The following is a 12,215-nucleotide window of genomic DNA, read 5'->3' as shown; positions in this document are numbered from 1 at the left end:
CAAGTTAAGATCCTAAATCTGTAACTATATCTTAACTTGAGCCAGTGTACTATACATATATATATATATATGTCACTGTGAGCTCAGCCTTCAGTTAGTAGGTACAGTAACTCCCCCATCTGCAGACTGCAGTGCAGAACCCCAGACTGCTGCAGCCAGTCAAAGAACAATAAACACAAGTAGGGCTCCTCCTTCACAACACATTCTCTATTCAAGTCTCTGCATGCATGTGGTGTGTTGCTGTTTTTTCACTGGGGAATTAGACAGCATCCCTCATCTCCAGCATGAGTGTGAGCAGAGACAAGGAGGATAGGAGCACGAGAGCAGAATGATCAGAGAAATAGGAGCCGCTTTGTTCTGATGCTGTACGATGCTTGTCTCCCTCTTGGGGGTGCTGTGAGTACTCGGTTGAAATATCCACTGAGCGCCGACTAAATTAACCACGGCAAATGATCCCTGGACAGGCAGCCATAGATTCCTGCAGAAAATGCCGGCAGTGCAGTCGTCATCCAGTAAATTTGATACCTGCATTGTGTTTCCTTTATGTGATTTATCTAGTCTCTTTCTATTATCAGAGCAGAGTGATATCAGCTGGTAGGTTTGGTTAGACTACAATGTGATGGTGTTTTAAAGGCTCAGCCCTATTCCAGGGCAGATGAAATGGGGGGCTATAACGTGACACAGTCAGACCCTCACAAAAGGGACATTTGCAGAGAGAACACATTTATTAAATGTTCATCAATGCCAAAAGGGTTGAAAGGGAGAAAAAAGGAGACAAATCTACGCCTCCTCTTTCCCGACAGGTCCCTTGGGAGAACATGGCAAGAGGAGCGTCAATGTGTTTTGGTTCCTTACAGTAATGCCAATGGGCTTTTTTACAGTCTTCTGATCACATGTTTTTTGCACTCTTCTCAGTAAGGTATCCTTATGACATGTTTTTTTTTTTGTACCAATTTATACACCTAATGACATGTCAATGTCAAGCCGAAGTGCTGAGAACATACAGGTGAAACGTCCAATGCAAACAGACACAGCAGCCTCTCCCCTAATGTGACAGCAGATGTTCTAAAAATAATGGGGCCAGATGTATGGTCATGCCTAGTTAGCTCTGAGGCTGACCAGAGCAATTCATTCACTGTAAAGATGGGAAAACTTCTCCTATTACTCAACTCAATCATCATTTGTGACAGATCGTATGGATAACCCTGGTTGGTTACATGACCTCAGCTGACTGAGCAGAGCTCTCCAGCGTCATTTGATTGATATCTATATTGTATAATGCCTTGTTACCTACTGTCGTTATAAAAGCGAGGAGAGTACCCATCTCACTAAGCAGGGTCAATCAGAGACAAGACAGAAAGCTTGTAACCACCCCGACAGATAGATCCCACTACTCCGGGGACGGCGGGGAGGAGGAGCAGCAGAAAAACCGGAGGCAGAAATTGCATAGTAATAATGTTAAAGTGGGAGGTTAAAGGGGGGGGGGGGGGGGGGGGAGCAAGAGAGAGAAGGCTGGGCTGTTTACAGTGTGAATTAATGTGGGCTCCATCCTCTCCGGTCTCTGTGGCTCGCGGCTGACACGCTTCACTCTGCCAGTGCCTCTGCCCAGCCGCTGCTCATCTCACAAACAGCCAGTCATACATGAATAATGCTCTCCGATGAAACTGTAGATACTGTCACTGAGGCAGAGACGCCCCATCAACCCCTGTGGAGACTCCTCCCCAAGTTGAATGGCCTTGGGTGGGGTGTGTAAATGTGTACTCCTCTCTGGTGTACATATTCTTAAGGCCCTCTGCTTAAGGGTGGCTGTGTGCACTTGAATAATGCATTAGGAGCATTCCAGAGTCACGTGGTTGAGGAGTCTTCAGATATAACAGGCAGAGCGAGGCAAGACCTTCCAAGCTCAGAGCCACACGGCTGCTCCCCGGTGAAGAGGGTTCAAAGAAATACAAACACCATGTGTAAAGGGTTTTCACTGGGAGGTCACAGGGCCTTTGTTAACATACCAACCTGGTTGAATAGGTGAGGGCTAAACAAAGTCTATTTGAACAGAGCTGGTGCTCATAGTACCAACCTACATGACTTGAGTAGCACTTTGGTTCCTCGTTATTGTCCCTATGCATTCCATAATGTTTTCAGTGCATAATTAAAATGTCCCTCAATACTTCAGAATAAAGTATACTGTAACTAACTAACTTCTTATAGGGTGTCTGCGAGAGATAAATTGTTCAAACCCAATCTTCATTTCCCAGCCTTTTAGATCAAGGAAACACATTGGAAGTCCTTTATCATGCTGAGCAAAACAAATTCTTCCAAAGCCATTCAACATGAATACTCCACATTTTCCTCAAGACACAAAAATGATTCTCTCAAGGACAAACCTCAATGGAGCATTGGTTGGTGAGCAAACTTTGTGTAAATAATGAGACATATTGTCACGTTCTGACCATCGTTCGTGTGTGTTTTCCTTGTTTTAGTGTTGGTCAGGACGTGAGCTGGGTGGGCATTCTATGTTGGATGTCTTGTTTGTCTATTTCTATGTCTGGCCTGATATGGTTCTCAATCAGAGGCAGGTGTTAGTCATTGTCTCTGATTGGGAACCATATTTAGATAGCCTGGGTTTCACTGTGTGTTTGTGGGTGATTGTCCTTAGTGTCTTGATGTCCTTGGTCTGTGTGTATGTGCACCAGCATTAGGCTGTTTCGGTTTTCGTTACGTTTATTGTTTTGTAGTGTTTGTATCGATTCGTGTTTTACGTTAGTTTAAATAAACATGGATCGCAATCTACACGGCGCATTTTGGTCCGACTCTCCTTCACATACAGAAAACCGTGACACATATTCTAGGGAGCTGCTCTCAATACTCTATTCATACTGTCTATAATAGTACATTTGTAGCTACCTACTTATAAGATATTTGGTTATATTAACATTTTACATAAATGTTCCTTCGGCTTCAACAAGGCATCAATAACTACAGTCTGAATCTCTGACTCATTGCAGATGAATAGCTTGTGCAGTTGAAACACCTTACAGAAGTCAGTCTGAAATCTATATGTTTTTTGGATAATTTTCTTCTGCCCACAACCCTTGAAAGAGCACCACATAAATCGTCCAGACAACTTATCTTCTGTCCTGCACCTACGAAAAATCACACCACTGGAAGTGACAAAAGCAATGACCACTGCCACCTCTCTGAATTGAGTTTTAGACTTTTGTGATAACCTGCTGATCCAAGCAATCCTTTTTACAGCACAACACAAGACAGAAAGACACCTTCAAATGTTATTGGAGAGGTGACATGATGACAGAAAATCACATTGTTGAAAAAGAAACATGCTGAATAATCTCATATACTACTGAGTCTATGCATTATTTCTCAGACAAAGTAATATAAGATGAATTGCCATCTCAGACATCCACAAACTCAATGTTGAGGAGTTTTGAGGCCATTGATCAGCTGTACCGTTACTAATTGCCAGATTCCATCTCCACTATGATCAATATTCCGAGAGTCCATTTCCTAATCAAGACTGATGAAAGTGGTTAATATCCCCTCAGCGTTGAACTAACGGGGACATGAACAGGGTTCATCTGTTTTGACTCCTCTGCTGTTGTCTAGGTGGTTTATTCACATCCACAATAAATGAATGCATTGTGACACGTATTTCTCAGTATCCATATACAGTCAATTTGAATATCTCCTATAAGGGATGCTCTCGCTGCAGAAATTCCCCCAACTAAACAGGTTTCCAATTCTCAATGAAATAGTGCATGTAAATGACCCTGTCCCATTTTCCCTACAGTATCGATTATGACAGAAAGGCTCAAGATCATATAGGAGAACATTTGTACATCAGCCCCAGAATGCAGCTATCACATACAGTACTTACTGTATGACGACGGAAAGTAAACCATCAAATAAAGCTCATATATTGCCTTTCATGTGAATAATTGAGAGGATAACAGCCGGGCCTATTTACAGAGCAAAGATACACGCAAGAATATTTCTTTAGAGTCAGGTTAAAAACTCATAGATGGGTCATCAACCTGAACCCAGAATGACAGTTACAGGCTTTCAGAGCACCTACATGTTCATTCACAGTGGGTGATAAATGGTTAAAGGGGCTCTGTAGAGTGTTAATAAATAACGCTAACTCTTTATGTCAAATAGAGTGTCATGCTGTAGATTGAACAGCCATGCACTGTACTGTACATAGCCATTTATCCAGGTGGGTATACTGATATATGTTTTCATTTCTTCACTTTAATTTAAGCAGGGTCATTCCAGTTTTCTGTGGTAGCAGATGATTATAGAGATGAAACGAGCAGGGCATGCAGTGAATGAGACATGCAGTGAATGAGGCATCAGCAGAAAGCTATCCGTGGCAAGGTGCACTTGAAGCTCTCTCTCCACATCCTTGACGGCTGACTTTCTAGCATTTATAATATATGAAATATGTCTTTCATTATTAATCAGGAGAGTAAACAATGATGGGCTGTTCGCAAACGAACAGCTCTTTTAGAAGTGCTCTTTTTGGGAACCGAATCACATCGGTGAAAGAACTGTTCATTTGGCTCCCTGATTTGCATACAGCTACTACTGCTTGTTGAGCTTCAAACAACAATTATCTGCAAATAAGTTACAAAATAATTATCTGAAGATGGTAAATCCTCACTGCAGAAACAATAAATAGTTGGAAGAGCACTGAGTCATCTTTTTATTATAATGTGCATATCACATCTGGCATAATGGTAGCCTACTTTTTGGGCTTTAGATTAGAGATTAGCACATTTTTCATGGTTCTATGTTGTTTTGTTTGCGAGCTAAATTATGCATCTCTTTTACGGTGATGCAGTTAACCAAAAATATTTGGAAAGCCCATCACTAGTGGACATGCTGTAATATGCATTATCTGCAGGTACTATCGGTGCTGCATTTTATAGCTAAAGGACTCCTGAAGTATAATTTGTGTCTAAATCTGTTGTCATCTATTACTTTTTTTTTTGCTAGCTTGGGCCATCTACACTACATGACCTGCTCGTTGAACATCTCATTCCAATATCATGGGCATTAATATTGAGTTGGTCCCTGCTTTGCTGCTATAACAGCCTCCACTCTTCTGGGAAGGCTTTCCATTAGATGTTGGAACATTGCTGCGGGTTCTTGCTTCCATTCATTCACAAGAGCGTTAGTGAGGTCAGGCACTGATGTTGGGCGAATAGGTCTGGCTCGCAGTCAGCGTTCTAATTCATAATAAAGGTGTTCAATGGGGTTGAGGTCAGGGCTCTGTGCAGGCCAGTCAAGTTCTTCCACACCGATCTCAACAAACCATTTTGTCTCTTGTATAATATATTCTACACATTAGCTTATACTGGATTAAGCGTTCATTTTTCTTAAGTGTAATTTCATTAGTTAGGCTCCAACTTTCCCTCCATATTGTGCCAACATTAGTTCTTTCTAAGTCTTGGTTCCAATAGTTAAGAGATTGTCAGATGGATTGTCAGATGGATATGCTTTCTGCAATCTGCAAAGTTTTGTATATCTTCCCTATCACATGAACATCCTTTTCTGACTCAAATAAGATTATCTTAAGGTTGTCCAAGATTTTGTGATATGTAACTTTTAAGTTTCATATATTTGAAGCTTCATTGGTCAGTCCAGAATTACTTTTTAATTCTGTCAAATAAATGTATTTCCTGTTACCAAGTCATTTACGGTTTCTATGCTTCATCTTTACTACAGGCTGTTCACCTACTAATCTCACCGCAACCCCCCTCTGGGTCTCTGATCACTACTTTGTTTCCTTTTTTCTGTCTCCCTCTCCTCCAACCAACCCTAGCCACTCAGCCCCTACCCAGATGGGCATGCTCAGTCGCAATCTTCGCTCTCTTTCTCCCACTACTCTATCCTCTTCACTCCCTTCTGCTAAATCCTTCCTCCTCCCATCTCCGGATTCTGCCTTTTCGACCCTACTCTCCTGCATTTCTGCATCCTATGACTTGCACAGTCTCCTTTCCTCTTGGCCGGCTCGGCCCTGCCCTCCTTCTAAGTGGCTGAATTACTTACTGCGAGCTTACAGAACAGGGCTGTGGGCAGCTGAGCGAAAATGGAGGAAAACTAAACTTCCGGACAACCTATCATCCTTTCACTCCCTTTTATTCCTATGTAACCCATCCCCTCCTCCCTTCTCCAGATCTATGGAGACCTCCCATTCCTCACTTCCTTCCTCAACTCGACCCTGACCCCTGGCTGCATCTCTTCCAACTTAAAAATGGCCAGAGTCGCTTGCCTCCTAAAGAAACCAATACTTGACCCCTCTGATGTCAAAGACAGACCAGTATCCCTTTCTTTTATTTCCAAAACACTTGAGTGTGCAGTCTTTGACCAAATCTCTCACAATATTTCTCAGAATTATCTTCTTGATGCTAACCAGCATCAAGACTGGTCACTCAACCAAGACTGCTCTCCTCTGTGTCAGGGAGGCTCTCCTCACTGCCAAAGCTGACTCTCTCTCTTCTGTTCTCATCCTCCTAGATCTATCTGCCGCCTTTGACACAGTGAAACCATCAGATCTTTCTCTCCATCTGTGTCTGCACCACGTACTTACACTACTGGTGTCCCCCAGGGCTCAGTTCTAGGCCCTCTCCTCCTCTCTGTATACACCAAGTCACTCGGCTCCCTCATATCCTCACATAGTCTCTCCTATCATTGTTATGCTGATGGCACGCAACAACTTTACTCCTTATCCCCTTCTGACACCCAGGTGGCAACACGCATCTCTGCGTGCCTGGCAGATATCTCAGCATGGATATCGGCCCAACACCTCAAGCTCAACCTAGAGAAGACGGAGCTGCTCTTCCTCCCGGGGAAGGCCTGCTCACTCCAAGGCCTCTTCATTACAGTTGACAACTCCACAGTGTTCCCCTCCTAGACCCTGGACAACACCCTGTCATTCTCTGCAAACATCAAAGCAGTGACTCGCTCCTGCAGGTTCATGCTCTACAACAGTGATCACAAACATTTTCTGAGTCAAGATCACTTGAGTAGTCAAAAAGCAAGTCCAAATCTACCGCTCAGATTTTTTAATAAACATGACTTAAATGTAACATTAACCTAAAAAAAACAGTTGTGTAGGAATTAGGTTTGTGCAGTAGGCCTAATACTTTATTACAGCATATTGGCTATATGCCTATACCACCAATATTGTTCTTCTCAGACCATATTATATTTCAAAATGATTTTTCCCAGTCAGATCTCGTTTTTTTCCCCCCTGAGTTCTCAGTTGTAATGAACGCACTAAAATCTGAGATTTCCGGGTTCCCAGTTGTTTTGAACACAGCACTATTCTCAGTAGAGGGAGAGAGTAGCAGACGGTCCACCTCTCATGGTCCCTGCTCTCTCCATACTTTCCTCCGGTGAGACTGACAAGAGCGAGGAGACACCATCTTCTACCTGATGGCGAAACTCAAGTCGCACCGCATCTGCCTCATGCACAAATTCATGTTGTTCCTTTTACCAGAGAAAGTGAAATATTCATTGATATTATAATAGACACGACAAGCTGCTAATAATAATACAAATGCAGGGCTATCGATACACTTAGCTACTCATTTATTGCAGATGCAGTGCAAGTGGAAGTTGGGAGAAGCACGTTTAGTTTTGAAATAGTGTTGAATAAAAACAGTGTTGACAGTTCTGAATAAAAACTTAATACACGAACTCACTCATAAAAACAACACTTTGTATGTCTCTCATCATGGTTTTAAAAGTCATGAAATCTCATGTAGGGTAGTGTCAAACTTCACTGTGGCATAGTCATGGAATCGAGCTACCCATCTCCCTGTCCGCCGGGGAGGCGGAGTATGTATTTTTAGACAAATTAAATGGTTAAAAACGGGAACACTTTGCCTACCCGGTGCGCAGGGCTTCTGAATCAAGTAGTTGACTGGATGTTGTAGTTCTCGCATGTCACCCCACTCCTCTGCACATTCCATTGGCTTCCAGTCGAAGCTTGAATCCACTACAAGACCATGGTACTTGCCTAGAGCAGCAAGAAGAGCTGCCCCTCCTTACCTTCAAACTATGCTCAAACCCTACACCCCGACCCGAGCACTCCATTCTGCCACCTTTGATCTAACACTCACACTTAACTCCCCCCCTTTACTAGCTCTGACTTTGCTGAAAGCTACATTATTGAGGAAAAATGTACTGAATATGAATGCGATATGTGTTTGTCCCACCTAGCTACAGTATCTTAAGATGAATGCAACTGTACATCGCTCTGGATAAGAGCTTCTGCTAAATGACAAATGTAAAGGTAAAATGTATCAGGACACCTCACTTATGCAGTTACAATCTACAGTATAGGATAAGCTGTTTTCAATAGAACAACATCAATCATGAAATAATTGCACCTATGAGATTTGTTAGGGGCCACAAAAGGTGACCGACCAGTGTTTCTATGGCAACCATTTTGCAATGATAAAACGCAAGGGAATTCCAAAAGGTATTTCAACCGAGCACCTTTTAACTCTGCATTTCAAAGGACTTTGGAGATCGCTTAGTTGTAGAGGGAGGAAAATTCAATGGACCCTTGAACAAACATGACACAGTACTCCACAGCAGCGACTTTGTCTTCTATGCTACTGTAACATTACACTTTAAAGGGAGACAAAACATATAGCATTTCTCAGTGCACTGTCGCATGCGTTAAAAGCCTCTCTGTATTATTGAGATATCAAGACTCATCCCATCCCCCTAGTGCCTTCAATAGTACCATTCAGGATCAGCAATATACTGAGCTGACGTCAAGGGGTGGGAAAGTGTTTTACCATTCGTTTTCATTGAATAATGAAAATTCCTGACAAAATTCCTGACAATTCCTGACATTTAATCCTAGTAAGAATCCCCTATCTTAGGTCAGTTAGGCTCACCACTTTATTTTAAGAATGTGAAATGTCAGAATAATAGTAGAGAGAATGATTTATTTCAGCGTTTATTTTTTTCAGCACATTCCCAGTGGGTCAGAAGTTTACATACACTCAATAAGTATTTAGTAGCATTGCCTTTAAATTGTTTAACTTGGGTCAAACGTTTTGGGTAGCCTTCCGCAAGTTAACAACAATAAGTTGGGTGAATCTTTCCCATTCCTCCTGACAGAGCTGGTGTAAATGAGTTAGGTTTGTAGGCCTCCTTGCTCTGTAAACTCTCCCTCCAGACTCATAATAACTTCTTATGGCTGGGGGGCAGTATTGAGTAGCTTGGATGAATAAGGTTCCCAGAGGTGTCCAGAGTTAACTGCCTGCACCTCAGTCCCAGTTGCTAATATATGCATATTATTAGTATATTTGTATGGAAAACACTCTGAAGCTTCTAAATCTGTTTGAATGATGTCTGTGAGTATAACAGAACTCATATGGAAGGCAAAAACCTGAGAAAAAATCCAACCAGGAAGTGGAATCTGAGATTGGTAGATTTTCAACTCAGCCCCTATTGAAGATACAGTGGGATTGGTCATGTTGCACTTCCCAAGGCTCCCACTGGATCTCAACCGTCTTTAGAAACTTGTTTGATGCTTCTACTATGAAGGGGGGCTGAATGAGAGGGGAATGAGTCAGAGGTCTGCCAGCAGTCACGTGCTGGTCACGCGCATTTCACATGAGAGGTATCTCCCGTTCCTTTGCTTTTCTGAAGACAAAGGAATTCTCCGGTTGGAATATTATTGAAGATTTATGTTAAAAACATCCTAAAGATTGATTCCATACATCGTTTGACAAGTTTCTACGGACTGTAAAGGAACTTTTTGACATTTCGTCTGCAACTAGTGAACGCGCTTCGTGAGTTGTGATTTGTTTACCAAACGTGCAAACAAAAGTAGCTATTTGGACATAAATGATGGACATTATCGAACAAATCAAACATTTATTGTGGAACTGGGATTCCTGGGAGTGCATTCTGATGAAGATCATCAAAGGTAAGTGAATATTTATAATGTTATTTCTGACTTCTGTTGACTCCAACATGGCGGATATATGTATTTGTTGTCTGAGCACCGTTCTCAGATTATTGCATGGTTTGCTTTTTCCATAAAGCTTTTTTGAAATCTGACACAGCGGTTGCATTAAGGAGAAGTGTATCTAAAGTTCGATGCATAACACTTCTATTTTCATCAACATTTATAATGAGTATTTCCGTAAATTGATGTGGATCTCTGCAAAATCCCTGGATGCTTTTGGAACTACTGAACATAACGCGCCAATGTATACTGAGATTCTTTGATTTAAATATGAACTTTATCAAACAAAACAAACATGTCTTGTGTAACATAAAGTCCTATGAGTGTCAGCTGATGAAGATCATCAAAGGTTAGTGATTATTTTATCTCTGTTTCTGCTTTTTGTGACTCCTCTCTTTGGCTGGAAAAATGGCTGTGTTTCTCTCTGGCTTGGCTCTGACCTAACATAATCGTTTGTGGAGCTTTCCCTGTAAAGCATATTTGAAATCGGACACTGTGGTGGGATTAACAACATATTAACTTTTAAATGGTATGAGATAAATGTATGTTTGAGGAATTTTAATTATGAGATTTCTGTTGTTTTGAATTTGGCGCCCTGCACTTTCACTGGCTGTTGTCATATCGATTACGTTAATGGGATTTCAGCTCTAAGAAGTTGTTAAACATCTCCAATCCAAAATCGTCTTTCTATTTCGTAACAAAGCCTCCTTCACTCACGCTGCCAAACTTACCCTAGTAAAGCTGACTATCCTACCGATCCTCGACTTCGGCTACAAAATAGCTTCCAATACTCTACTTCAGCAAACTGGAAGCAGTCTATCAGTGCCATCCGTTTTGTTACCAAAGCCCCTTATACCACCCACCACTGCGACCTGCATGCTCTAGTTGGCTGGCCCTCGCTACATACAGTGGGGCAAAAAAGTATTTAGTCAGCCACCAATTGTGCAAGTTCTCCCACTTAAAAAGATGAGAGAGGCCTGTAATTGTCATCATAGGTACACTTCAACTATGACAGACAAAGTGAGAAAAAGAAATGTGCAAATTATGGTGGAAAATAATTATTTGGTCAATAACAAAAGTTTATCTCAATACCTTGTTATATACCCTTTGTTGGCAATGACAAAGGTCAAACGTTTTCTGTAAGTCTTCACAAGGTTTTCACACACTGTTGCTGGTATTTTGGCCCATTCCTCCATGCAGATCTCCTGTAGAGCAGTGATGTTTTGGGGCTGTTGCTGGGCAACACTTCAACTCCCTCCAAACATTTCAACTCCCTCCAAATATTTTCTATGAGGTTGAGATTTGGAGAATGGCTAGGCCACTCCAGGACCTTGAAATGTTTTTTACAAAGCCACTCCTTTGTTGCCCTGGCGGTGTGTTTGGGATCATTGTCATGCTGAAAGACCCAGCCAAGTTTCATCTTCAATGCCCTTGCTGATGGAAGGAGGTTTTCACTCAAAAGCTCACAATACATGGCCCCATTCATTCTTTCCTTTACACTGATCAGTCGTCCTGGTCCCTTTGCAGAAAAACAGCCCCAAAGCATGATGTTTCCATCCCTATGCTTCACAGTAGGTATGGTGTTCTTTGGATGCAACTCAGCATTCTTTGTCCTCCAAAGTTTTTACCAAAAAGTTAAATTTTGGTTTCATCTGACCATATGACATTCTCCCAATCTTCTTCTGGATCATCCAAATGCTCTCTAGCAAACTTCAGACGGGCCTGGACATGTACTGGCTTAAGCAGGGGGACACGTCTGGCACTGCAGGATTTGAGTCCCTGGCGGCGTAGTGTGTTACTGATGGTAGGCTTTGTTACTTTGGTCCCAGCTCTGCAGGTCATTCACTAGGTCTCCCCGTGTGGTTCTGGGATTTTTGCTCACCGTTCTTGTGATCATTTTGACCCCACGGGGTGAGATCTTGTGTGGAGCCCCAGATCGAGGGAGAGTATCGGTGGTCTTGTATGTCTTCCATTTCCTAATAATTGCTCCCACAGTTGATTTCTTCAAACCAAGCTGCTTACCTATTGCAGATTCAGTCTTCCCAGCCTGGTGCAGGTCTAAAATGTTGTTTCTGGTATCCTTTGACAGCTCTTTGGTCTTGGCCATAGTGGAGTTTGGAGTGTAACTGTTTGAGGTTGTGGACAGGTGTCTTTTATACTGATAACAAGTTCAAACAGGTGCCATTAATACAGGTAA

At 42.1% G+C, this 12,215-nt stretch overlaps 1 protein-coding gene across 1 annotated transcript in view; it reads right to left on the bottom strand.

Moving 5' to 3' along the window:
* Positions 1-12,215, bottom strand: part of LOC139371295 (contactin-4-like) — a 227,907-nt gene that overhangs the window by 13,998 nt on the left and 201,694 nt on the right. The window lies entirely within an intron of this gene.

This window comes from Oncorhynchus clarkii, chromosome 17 (assembly GCF_045791955.1).
Source record: "Oncorhynchus clarkii lewisi isolate Uvic-CL-2024 chromosome 17, UVic_Ocla_1.0, whole genome shotgun sequence".
NCBI classification, from domain to species: Eukaryota; Metazoa; Chordata; class Actinopteri; order Salmoniformes; family Salmonidae; genus Oncorhynchus; species Oncorhynchus clarkii.
This window is presented reverse-complemented; position numbering and strand designations above follow the sequence as displayed.